Source organism: Kogia breviceps, chromosome 5 (genome assembly GCF_026419965.1).
Source record: "Kogia breviceps isolate mKogBre1 chromosome 5, mKogBre1 haplotype 1, whole genome shotgun sequence".
Lineage (NCBI taxonomy): Eukaryota > Metazoa > Chordata > Mammalia > Artiodactyla > Physeteridae > Kogia > Kogia breviceps.
Genome location: NC_081314.1, coordinates 5,329,955 through 5,342,385, shown reverse-complemented (window position 1 = coordinate 5,342,385; position 12,431 = coordinate 5,329,955). Strand labels below are relative to the sequence as shown.

The window sequence follows — 12,431 nt, the reverse complement described above, 5'->3', positions numbered from 1 at the left end:
AAGTTTTGTATTAAGTATGTTACGGAATCTAATTGTTTACAATTTATGTATTGTACTTCTCTTCTGAATTGCAAATAAATAGCTCTTTGTAGATAATCAATAGTGTTTCATTCATGTATTTAGCCACAATTTTATGTGAATACACTGACTTAAGAAAATAGCTCATTTTCTTATTCCTGATGTAGCATCCTGGGACTGAGTACTGAGAAAAGCTTAATTCAGCACCATACTGTGTGCTACAGTTGAAAGTAGTTGCAGGGTTGTTTTTTTTGTCATGCCTGCTATCCAAAGTGATACCCAGATTATCTCAGACAAATGAGAATTGGCTCTATTTTACAGAGCTTTCCTTGGAGAAGGGAACTCTTTCCGTTGTAGATAGCAGAAGAGAAAAGAAGTACGAAATAAAACTGTATCAAGATATTTCAAATGATTAATGGTGATGTACATTTCAGGGTTTACTTTTTATAATTCTTCAGATTTTTTTCTGTTTTTTTTTTTTTTTTTTTTTTTTTTTGCGCTACGCGGGCCTCTCACTGTTGTGGCCTCTCCCGTTGCAGAGCACAGGCTCCGGACGCGCAGGCTCAGCGGCCATGGCTCACGGGCCCAGCCGCTCCGCGGCATGTGGGATCCTCCCAGACCAGGGCACGAACCCGTGTCCCCTGCATCGGCAGGCAGACTCTCAACCACTGCGCCACCAGGGAAGCCCCTAGATTTTTTTGAAGATGAATATTATGCTGTAATTAAAGAAACCTAGACTTCTCTTATTCTTTCTTAAAAGTAAATGATGAAGTGAAAGTTGTGTGTTAACAATAAAGGAAATGGCAGATTTTCTATATACAAACTATCCCAAGTCGTTTGTGTCTCAAGGTAGCCAATAATATAGCTGAAATGCAATTAACAGTTTTTGGAGGGTAGGAAATTGAATCATTTGTAACATTTTAAGATAGAGTACTGTTTTAATTTTTTAATCTTTTGTCAAGAGAAGCACATTTGAGCCTTTTAATCTGTCTTGCCTGGGAGAAATACAGCAAAACTCATACTCAGAGTCAGTATTTGGATATGTGGAATGTCCAGAAGGCCAGCAAGAAGAACTGTTGAGGGGCTTCCCTGGTGGCGCAGTGGTTGAGAGTCCGCCTGCCGATGCAGGGGACGCGGGTTCGTGCCCCGGTCCGGGAAGATCCCACATGCCGCGGAGCGGCTGGGCCCGTGAGCCGTGGCCGCTGCGCCTGCGCGTCCGGAGCCTGTGCTCCGCAACGGGAGAGGCCACAGCAGTGAGAGGCCCGCGTACCGCAAAAAAAAAAAAAGAACTGTTGATTACATGCCAGCTGCTTTAATTTGAAAACAGTCACTTTTACTCACACTGACAAAAACTGTATCTTCTGGAAAATACAGTGCTTTAGAGCAGGGGTCCCCAAGGGCCCTGGGCTGTGGACAGGGTCCGAGGCCTGTTAGGAACTGGGCCGCACAGCAAGAGGTGATCAGAGGGCGAGGGAGTGAAGCTTCATCTGCCGCTCCCCATCGCTGGCATTACCGCCTGAACCCCCTCCACCCCCCCCTTTCCCCAGCCATGGAAAAATTGTCTTCCACGAAACTGGTCCCTGGTGCCAAAAGCGTTGGGGACTGCTGGCTTTAGAGGAAAAGCAAAACAATGTTATTTTGTTTATCTGTGTACAGTTGTTCTTCACTGTGACAAAATATAATTGTTTGGAAATGGTAGTTTTGGGTGCGTATTTGAAATTAAGAAAACATTGCTGGCTCTTTGGTAAATAAGTCAAGGCTTCATTAAATCTTTTAGTTAGAAAAATGACTTTGCAGCTTTCTGAGGCAGAGAGTTCTCAGAAGACTTGAATTGGCATCCCAGCGGGAAATAAAATTTTTTTAAATTTTGTAAAAATACCTGGTTATTTCAAGAACATAAAAATAATCACTTAAAATAGAAATTTTCTAAGCTATACAGAGTTCTGTGTTTATGGCCAAATAAACATTAGTTATCAGAAATCTGTCATTGCAGTCCAAGATATTTCTACCTTATGGTTTTAATGCTAAGTCAACAACTTCTTCAAATAGTCAATTTACTTTATTTTAACTGAACTCAAGGGAAGCTTGGTAAACAGAAATGGTGCAATGCATGTACTTCTGCTGATTTTATTACCACTTTATGCTCTAGTGATTTTTTTTTTTGAAGGGCATGATAGTTTATTTTAAAAAATTGTACCACACTGATCATAATGACCAGCATACACATTATGATGGCTTTTCTCTTGGGTATTAATATTGCAGTATTTTTGTATACTGAAACGTTTCAGTAGAACCAAGAACGTTAGAGATATAAAATGAACACTAATAATGCCGGTGTCCTACCCCACAGAATTAATTTAAACCCCTTATGAATCAGTGGCATTATGATGTCATATAGTTATGAAGAATGAAAGTTCTCTTCTAAATAGGCAGCATGAACTTATACTTCCTTTTTCTTTAATCTTTAGTTTTTATAATTTAAGCTATGTCCACCCTGGCCAAAGCACAGTCACACAAGACACCTCAGGTAATTCCCATGCTACCATTGCACAAGTTTAGTGATTTTTACTTAAACAAACAAACAAAAATCAAACCACTGTCAAAAAAGGAGGCAAATAAAACTGATTTTCCAGTCATTTGAAAAGCATAGTGCATATTTGTCCAACACAGACTCAAACCTAAATTAAATGCTATCATTATAATCTCCAAACTTCTGCAATAAAATTAACATATATATATATATATATATGGATTTTGTTTATGGAGCTGTATTTTGCAGTCAACAAGCGAAAGTTACTTTTTGAAGAATAATATATTTGGTTACAGTTCCATACGTTGGTAGTAGAGACAAAGCCACATGATGTTAAATCTGGCTCTAAGTTACCTAAGGTATAAAATTTTGATGAAAATTATGATACTCTGATCTTAAAAATTCAACCCATGTGATATTACTTTTTAGAGTAAATGTGCTCTTGAGTAATCATTTCAGTAATCTTCTTTTTTTTTTAAGCTGTTCATAGCAGCTTTATTCACACTTTCAAATTGGAAACAATGCAAATGCATTGACAGGAGAGTAGATAAATTACTTAGTATATGCTTATACAATGGAATACTACACAGGAGGAAAAAATAGAAAATGAAAAACAAAGAAAAAATAAACTACTGATACAAACCACAACAGAAACAAATCTCACAGAAATCTTCTCTTTGTATGACTATCTGCAAATTGACCCTTTTCTTTTAATCAATGTGACTCACCAACATTTCAAACTGACCTCTTCTATGTTACCATTTTCTAGTGATTATTTTTGAAAAATATAGCTGCAGGAGGCTGAAAGGACTTAGATATTATTCCCTCTACATTTTTTGTGTGGGGGGCTTAGATGGAGTTACATTTGGATTAAAGATGATAAGGAGTATATTGGTACTCACTTTCTGTTGGAATGTGACTTTTACAAAACTTAGCTGGGGTACAATGACCTGTACCCCAGCTAAGATTTTTTTGTTTGTTTGTGTTTTTTTTTTTTTTTTTTTTTTTTTTTTTGCGGCACGCGGGCCTCTCACTGCCGTGGCCTCTCCCGTTGTGGAGCACAGGCTCCGGACGCGCAGGCGCAGCGGCCATGGCTCACGGGCCCAGCCGCTCCGCAGCACGTGGGATCCTCCCGGACCAGGGCTCGAACCCGCGTCCCCTGCATCGGCAGGCAGACTCTCAACCACCACGCCACCAGGGAAGCCCTCCAGCTAAGTTTTGACCTGACTTCTGTCCCTGTCTAAAGTCACATTTGTACTTTGCCTGGCCCCTTACCTTAATCGTCAAGACTTTACAAACCCCCATATGTGCTGAGCAGTCTCTCCCCGTCTGCCTTGGTTTCTGCCGTGTCCTTCATCTGAAATATCTTCCGTCTGCTTGCCTGTCTGGGAAATCTGACTTTGGTTTAGGTCTAAGATGAAGTTTCATCTCCTACCTGAAACCTTCCCTGATTTTCTTCAAGGCAGAATAGATCACTTCTTCTTTTATATATTACTTACTTAATCCCGTGTCAGTCTCTGTGAGGGAAAAGATAGTGTTTTAGATTCTACAACTCAGATGCTTAATACATTGTATGGCCCTTGGTAGTTGATTAATAAATATTTGCTGAATGAACTAATTTAGAAAATCCTACAATTAAATTTAACTGGATTAGGGAATAAACAGTATTATTGGAACCTTTTATTGGCTTCATGTTCATTTCACTTAATGCTCTTGAAAGTATTTCTAAACCGAGATATTCATTTCTTGCACAAACATTTTTCTCTATGTCCCAATTTTTATGAGAATTAAAAAGTTAAAATAAACATTTTTTGGATTATTTGTGTGACTTTATTATCATAATAACAAGGAATAAAATTTTTGGAGTGAAATTTTATCATCTTACAAAATAGGCATCCAGTTTTTCTTTCTAGGCTTACCTTTCATTATTCTCTCTCAGTCTTCCAGGCTGATACATTACATGGTATTCTCAGAATTGCACTTTTATTTCAGTAGTATTAAGCAAGTAGATGTGAGCTTGAGTAGAAATTAAACTCTCAAATATCTAAAAATCATCTAATATCATTATTTAAATTTTCTTACCCTTTTCTATATTTCTACAAAGTAACTTATAGCATTTGTTACTAATATACTTCAGAATCCTATATCAAAGTTTTCATTAATTAAATAATACTCGGTGGATGGAAACATTTCTACCCATATATGGTTCAAACAGCTTTGTGCTACTAGTTCTTTAATTATTCACTTATTCCTTTTTTCCACCCTTTGATAAAAATATGTTTTAATTAGATTATATACAAATTTATTCAGTATTAAAACAACAAAGCAAATTCTCTTACTGGGAAAGTAACATTCAATAAATAAAAAAGATGAAAAATAGTAAATTACATGTACTTTACCCTAACCTCATAAAAGAATGTAATGCCAGTAGCTTTATTTACTTAGCTCTTCAACACTCTTTTTTTTTTTTGGAAGTATAGTTGACTTACAATATTAGTTTCAGGTGTACAACATAGTAATTCAAAATTTTTAAGGATTATACTTCATTTAATGTTATTATAAAACATTGGCTTTGTTTTCCTGTGCTGTACAATATACCTTTGTTGCTTATCTATTTTAATTCTATACCCCTATCTTGCCCCTTCCCTCTCCCCAATGGTAACCACTAGTTTGTTCTTTATGTTTGTGAGTCTGTGTCTGTTTTGTTATATACATTTGTTTTATTTTCTTAGATTCCATGCATAAGTGATAACGCAGAGTATTTGCCTTTCTCTGTCTGACTGATTTCACTAAGCTTTATACTTTCTTGGTCCATCCATGTTGTTGCAAATGGCAGAATTTCATTCTTTTTTATGGCTGAATAATATTCAGTTATATACTGCATCTTCTTTAACCATTCATCTATTGACGGACGTTTAGGTTGCTTCTATACCTTGGCTATTGTAAATAATGCTGCTGTGAACATCGGGATACATGTATGTTTTCAAATTAGTGTTTTCATTTTCTTTGGGTATATTCCAAGGAGTGGAATTGCTGGATCATATGGTAGTTCTGTTTTTAGTTTTTTGAGGAACCTCAATAGTGTTTTCCATAGTGGTTGCACCAATGTACATTCTCACCAACAGTGCAGGAGGGTTCCCTTTTCTCCACATCCTTGTCAACATTTGTTATTTGTAGGCTTTTTGATGATAGCCATTCTGACAGGTGTGAGGCGATATCTCATTGTGGTTTTCATTTGCATTTCCCTGATAATTAGCGATGTTGAGCATCTTTTCATGTACCTGTTAGCCGTCTGTATGTCTTCTTTGAAAAATGTCTATTCAGGGGCTTCCCTGGTGGCGCAATGGTTGAGAGTCCACCTGCCGATGCAGGGGACACGGGTTCGTGCCCCGGTCTGGGAGGATCCCACATGCCGTGGAGCGGCTGGGCCCGTGAGCCATGGCCGCTGAGCCTGCGCGTCCGGAGCCTGTGCTCCGCAACGGGAGAAGCCACAACAGTGACAGGCCCGCAAAAAAAAAAAAGAAAAAAAATGTCTATTCAGGTCTTCTAGCCACTTTTTTTTTTTTTGGCTGTACGCGGGCCTCTCACTGTTCTGGCCTCTCCCGTTGCGGAGCAGAGGCTCCGGACGCACAGGCTCAGCAGCCATGGCTCACGGGCCCAGCTGCTCCGCGGCACGTGGGATCTTCTCGGACCGGGGCACGAACCCGTGTCCCCTGCATCAGCAGGCGGACTCCCAAACACTGCGCCACCAGGGAAGCCCATTCTGCCCACTTTTAAATTGGGTTGTTTGTTTTTGATATTGAGTTGTATGAGCTGTTCATATGTTTTGGATATTAACACCTTATCAGTCATATCATTTGCAAATATTTTCTCCCACTCAGTGAGTTGCCTTTTTGTTTTATCAATGATTTCTTTTGCTGTAAAAAAGCCTTAAGTTTAATTCAGTCCCATTTGTTTATTTTTGCTTTTATTTTTTTTGCCTTAGGAGACAGAGCCAAAAAATATTGATCTGATTTATGTCAAAGAGTGTTCTGCTTGTGTGCTCTTCTACGAGTTTTATGGTTTCAGTTCTTAAATTTAGGTCTCAAATACATTTTGAGTTTATTTTAGTATATGGTATGAGGGAATGTTCTAATCTCATTGTTTTACATGTAGCTGTCCAGTTTTCCCAGCACCATTTATTTATGAGACTGTCTTTTCTCCTTGTATATTCTACCTCCTTTGTCATAGATTCCACACACATTGTTTTGTTTCAGAATCAAGTTATTCACATTACTCAGATACACATTAAATGAAGAATGTCTAGTTAAGGAAGAAAGATGGGATCTAAAGAAAGAGGGAGAGATGGCTTATGTCATTGAACTCCTATTAATGAGAGTGAAAACGTCATTAGGGTCTAATACCGTCTTCCATAGAGTAGCTCTTCCCAACATGGCCTGTAGTGATCCTAAAATAATGTGCAGAAAAGAATTATGTTGGATTTAATCTTGGCAGGATTGCTTGCCACAGTCTGGATCTTATTTCAACAATTGATTATTCCCTACTGTACTGTAATGTTTCCAGGAGTTTTTATCCTATAGATAGAATTAACAGTTTTTACATTGACACTCTGAATTCTCTTGTTCCATTCTCATCTGCCTTGCTTTGATCATTTGAGAACGAGATTTTACTTCTTAATTTCTTCTTACTTCTTCAGATGAAAGAAGATCATAGCTAGGTTTTGAAAATTATCTCTATTCTCTAAGTCTCCCCCATTCATTTCTTTACTTCATCTCTTTCCCTTATAGGGAAAACAACTCTCTTTCTGTGTTAGATATCCAAGTTGGGAAAAAGGGTAGTTTGTGCCCAGGCTGATGGTTGAGTTACGGTTGCTTTCTGTTGCCAGTTCTGAAAGAAAAGAAAATGTTTCCCAGAGAATTTTTTTCAGTTGGCATTTGGAAAGATTTAGAAGCAGAGTTATACTACATTTTCTGCAGAGGCTCCACAGAGGTTGGACAGTAAAGTGAAGCTTCAGTTTTCAGATTGCTGGAAGTGCCAAAACCCACTGTATAGCCAAGATGGACAGAAGAGGCCAGGTTCCAAAACCATCAGTCTATGTGTTATGCTTTTTTGTTTTGGCTTTTTACCTTTTGTGTTTTAAAACATAGCATTCACAGAAAAAGTATTCATAATGTATGTATGTACAATTTAAACAGTAAAATAAATATCTGAGTACTCTTCAGCTTAAGAGAGATCTGTTACTAATGTTAATTAAGTTAATGTTGTTAATTACTTTAACCAGACTTCATTGAAGACTTTGTTAGGTTAATCTTTTAGATTTTATTTCATTTACAGATTGTGTTAAACTAGTATTAATATCTTATTTTCATGAAGGAGCTTCCTATTTGTAGTATTTTTACAATAATTTCAAATGTTTTAATAAAGTGATGTTAAGTGTACCACAAAGGGATTGCTAACTAAAGCTGCTCATTTTCTGTCTTGTGTTTGAAAAGCTTGTGATAGGAAAGATTCTTTGTTGAGGCCAGGACAAACCCCAGCCAGCAGTACTATGCATTTCCTATTTCTTTACTATAGATTCTTTCTTTTTGCCCTGTAATATTTTCTTTCTCTCGCTTGATTCTAGCCTAAAAAACCACCATGGGTATATCTTTTCTCACTTCAGCGTCTTGGGAGTAGGACTTATGTTGTATGCAGTTCTCTGTGCTGAGCTTACAGTGTAGTGCTTAGAACATCCAAATGAGTAGGCAGTAAAGGGAGGAGATCTGTCGCTCAGAGATCTGTCGCTGGGTGGCGCTGAGCATCAAATTCCCATTGCCCCATCAGTTGTTTTTCAAGTGCAGTATGAATCCTTGTCATTACTTGGAAATTCCTAGCAGGCTGATAGCAAGTTTAGATTTATCCTTTTGTTGCACAACAGTTTCTTCCAAAAAGCTTTATTAACAGTGGTGGGTGGGTTAAAATGGAGCTTCTGCTGTGTTAGGATGAGAAATAATTAAGATTTGATTGGAATATGAATCCTATCAGTATCCAAAAATATGAACTTAGGTTGGATCCTTCATTTTAATTTGCACTTTAATATAGTCAATACATAGGTAACTAGAGAATATTTTACGGATACTTTTGTTAAATTTAAATTGCAATTCTCAAAAGTAAAAACCTAGACAGCTTCTAACTGATACAGTTTATTTTAACTGGTATAGTTCATTATATAAAAGTAAAAGTTTTTTTTTTTAAGAAAAACATCTTTAAATCAATAACAAGCATCAGAAATAGCTACACATAAAGGTTTATTGGGGTTTTTTTTAATGTCACTAAGAAAAAAGGATCATTTTTGGTTTTAATCTTTAGTACTAACCATGTGCTAGATATAATATTAAAACTTCATTAGAAACAGCCACATTCAAAGTTCCAAGGATTCTGGCTTCTGTTTTTTGTTCTACTTGAAACAGTTAAGTATGGCTTTGCATACCAACACAGATTTTACCAGCCCTACCACCAGAATTTTCTAATGAAATTAATACAACTTATCTTTAAGCCTAAATAATAAATAAACATGTATATTTGTAATATGCCATTTATCAAAAGGTCAGCGCTCTCAGAACATAACCTAAAATAAGAGATGGAAACATGGCTTTGTACCACCATAATAAGTGTCACAAAATTTCAGCTTTGAAACCATATACTTTTCCCAATGATTTTTCTTGGAACTTTTTATGTACTTACTTTTTTTTTTAAAGAATAGAATTCTTATCAGGTTTACCTATTTGTTTCTCTATTATAGAAAAGAATATAAGGGTGGAGCAAGGTTAGAATGACTACTGGAAGTCTAAGCACAACGAGAGAGGAAGTGACATTGACACTTAACATGAAGGAGAAAAACCCACTAGGGTTTTTCTAGCATGTTCATGATGACCCCAAGTCATTGGAAAAGGTCAAGTCACATTTGGTATCTTTTAATTGAGACAGCTAGGAAAATGGAAAATGTTTTAGAAAAATTTTTATCCACAATGACTGAAGTAAAATTTTTAGCATGTTTTTAAGGGGGAACTAAGCAATAAATATAAGGAAATTTCATTTATGTGGCATATATCTTTCTGGGTAAGACTGGGTAATAGTTATCTTAGTTGCAATTTCGTTTGATTAAACAAGTATTTATATGAGAGAGATTCTTCTAGGCTTGAGATATATACCAATAAACAAGGTACTTCCTTAAGAAACAAAGTCTGGCATTCAAAATGCTCTAAATGTTATTTTTCAGATCTCTTTTTTCAAGATGATGTCAGGCTTAGTTTTCTGATAATTAATGTTTTTACTAAGATGCATGAAAAAATTATCTTTTGTTAATTTTTAACATCATACTTTAAAATGTAAATATCATAAATTTAGATTTCTAGTTTTGTGATTTCCATTAAGGCAGCAGGATTTTAGTTTTATTATCTTTTTGAGAACAAGGATAGATTAGTGTACATTTATGTCATTAATGAACTATGGACGTCTTGACAGTGCAATCAGTTTTTTCTTCTTATAATGCCTCTTTTATTAGTGTTTTACCAATTCGTCCAGTCTGGAAATAAGATGAATTATTTAGTCTTTCCCAGGGTTCCTTTTAGAACATGTCTTATTGAAGCCTCTTCCATTAGCAGTGCGCTATCTTCTGGCATACTGGCTATTTATAATAACAAGACAGCAGGTCCATATTTCTTTAAAACTCTTGGTTAGGTGCTACCTGGTCTACGTAATTTAATTGCAGCTAATTTGTTGATTAGATGTAAACTAGTACATTTACCACAGTTTGAGCTAATGGCTCCCTAATCAGTTTCCTTAAAAAGGCAGATTTGTAGTTCAATTCACAAGGCCTTTTCATGCAATTTTCAGTGTTGATGGCTGTTTTAGAATTTAGGTTTGTTAACTGTGCCCGCTTTTTGTTTATGAATCTTTGAGTTCTTTGCCTCCATCTGACAACGTGTTTGAGGTTGCATTTTATGAATGTGAAACCTTGCACATGCATACTGAATGATTTAGGTCTTATTTCTGCCTCATGTGTTTTTGAAAATACCAGCTGCTGCTTAGTTAAAAATGTAATTTAATTTGACTGACACATGATTTTTATAGTTCATAACATGGATATATTTTCCTTGTTTGTATTCATAAGCCTGTTGATCCATATGTTAATGTGCTTCTTTGATTTAATTTCATTATTTAAAAAATCAATAACAACAAAAACCTTGGGGAAGCCTTCTTGTTAAAATTTTGAAAACATGTTTCTGTTTTTTGTAATTCACGTTTGTGCTTATAGAATGCCTTCCTATTTTAGTCATTTTCTATTTAAGTAATTTTATTATTTTATTAGAGAACAGCTTTTGATATTGATATGATTTTATATTGTATTTATGGAATTGGATGTGTGAAAGGAACAGTTTTCCTCAGCTGCTCAATGCAGTTTTAAGAATATAATGACTAGATTTAGTTACACACATAGCAAATTGTTGTAAATCCATTAATTTACATTCTTAACAATTTGCAGTTCAGAAAGCCTCTTGTAAAATTGATGATTATTTTGTCCCTTCTTACTGGAAAAATTCACACATGGACAACTGCAGAAGATTTAAGGACCCCACGAATGCTTGTTTTGTAAATGGGATGGTACATCTAATGCATAAGTATATTGTCGGAAGGAGGACCCCTTCCAGGGACCAAGAGTGAGCTCTTGTCTAACCCTTGGAAATGAATTGTCCGAAGAGACTCGTGCTGACAAAGCAAGAGACTTTTTCGGGGGGGCGGGGGGAGCGCCCGGGCGGAGAGCAGCAGGGTGAGGGAACCCAGGAGAACTGCTCTGCCACGTGGCTCACAGTCTCGGGTTTTATGGTTAATGGGGTTAGTTTCTGGGTTGTCTCCGGCCAGTCATTCTGACTCAGGGTCCTTCCTGGTGGCACACGCATCGTTCAGCCAAGATGGATTCCATCAAGAAGGATTCTGGGAGGTTGGTAGGACATGTGGACTGGCGTCTCTTCTCTCCTTTTGACCTTTCCCGAATTCTTCCGGTTGGTGGTAGCTTGTTAGTTCCGTGTTCCTTACCAGAATCTCCTGTTGTGAGAAAACTCATGCAAGTGGCTATTAACCTTGCCTGGCCAGGGTGGGCGGTTTCTGTCAGTGCTTCCCCTAGCAACTATAAGGCACTATATAAGATAACAAATTGATATAAATACTAAGCAGGAAGCAGTTATATGGGTGCTTGGGACAGCATGTGGAACAGGGCATAGAACAGGACAGGCAGGCTTCATGGAGGTAATGGAATTTAAAGGGCTGATTCGGCGTTCAGAAGACAAAGCCTATTCCAAGCAGAGATGATAGCATGAGCAGATAGGCTAGAAAGCACCCGATCTGTCTGGATACCCATGAGTATCCAGTCTCTGAGGATAGTGATTGTTTCTGGTTCACCTTTGAGTTCTGCATTGTGCCCAACACACAGTACCCTACTTGTTATGTAAATTCAGCGAACACTTACTGAATTGAACTATGTTTCTTTCTTTACGCGGGCCTCTCACTGTTGTGGCCTCTCCCGTTGCGGAGCGCAGGCTCCGGACGCGCAGGCTCAGCGGCCGTGGCTCACGGGCCCAGCCGCTCCGCGGCATGTGGGATCTTCCCGGACCGGGGCACGAACCCGCGTCCCCCGCCTCGGCAGGCGGACTCTCAACCATTGCACCACCAGGGAAGCCCAAACTTACTTTTTTGATTATTGACTTTTCTTTGCATGACTTCAAAACATTCCTTGTAACAATTTTGTTGGCTGTTTGGTTTTCTTGCCGTTATTCTCAACATTAGAGCAGTAGGTCCTATGTTGGTGAACTATTTATGCTATTTTAATTCATTAAAGAAAAAAAAA

General features: G+C 37.4%; 1 protein-coding gene across 4 annotated transcripts in view; it reads left to right on the top strand.

Annotated features, from left to right (window-relative positions):
- RNF13 (ring finger protein 13) overlaps nucleotides 1-12,431 on the top strand; it is a 161,916-nt gene that overhangs the window by 86,631 nt on the left and 62,854 nt on the right. The window lies entirely within an intron of this gene.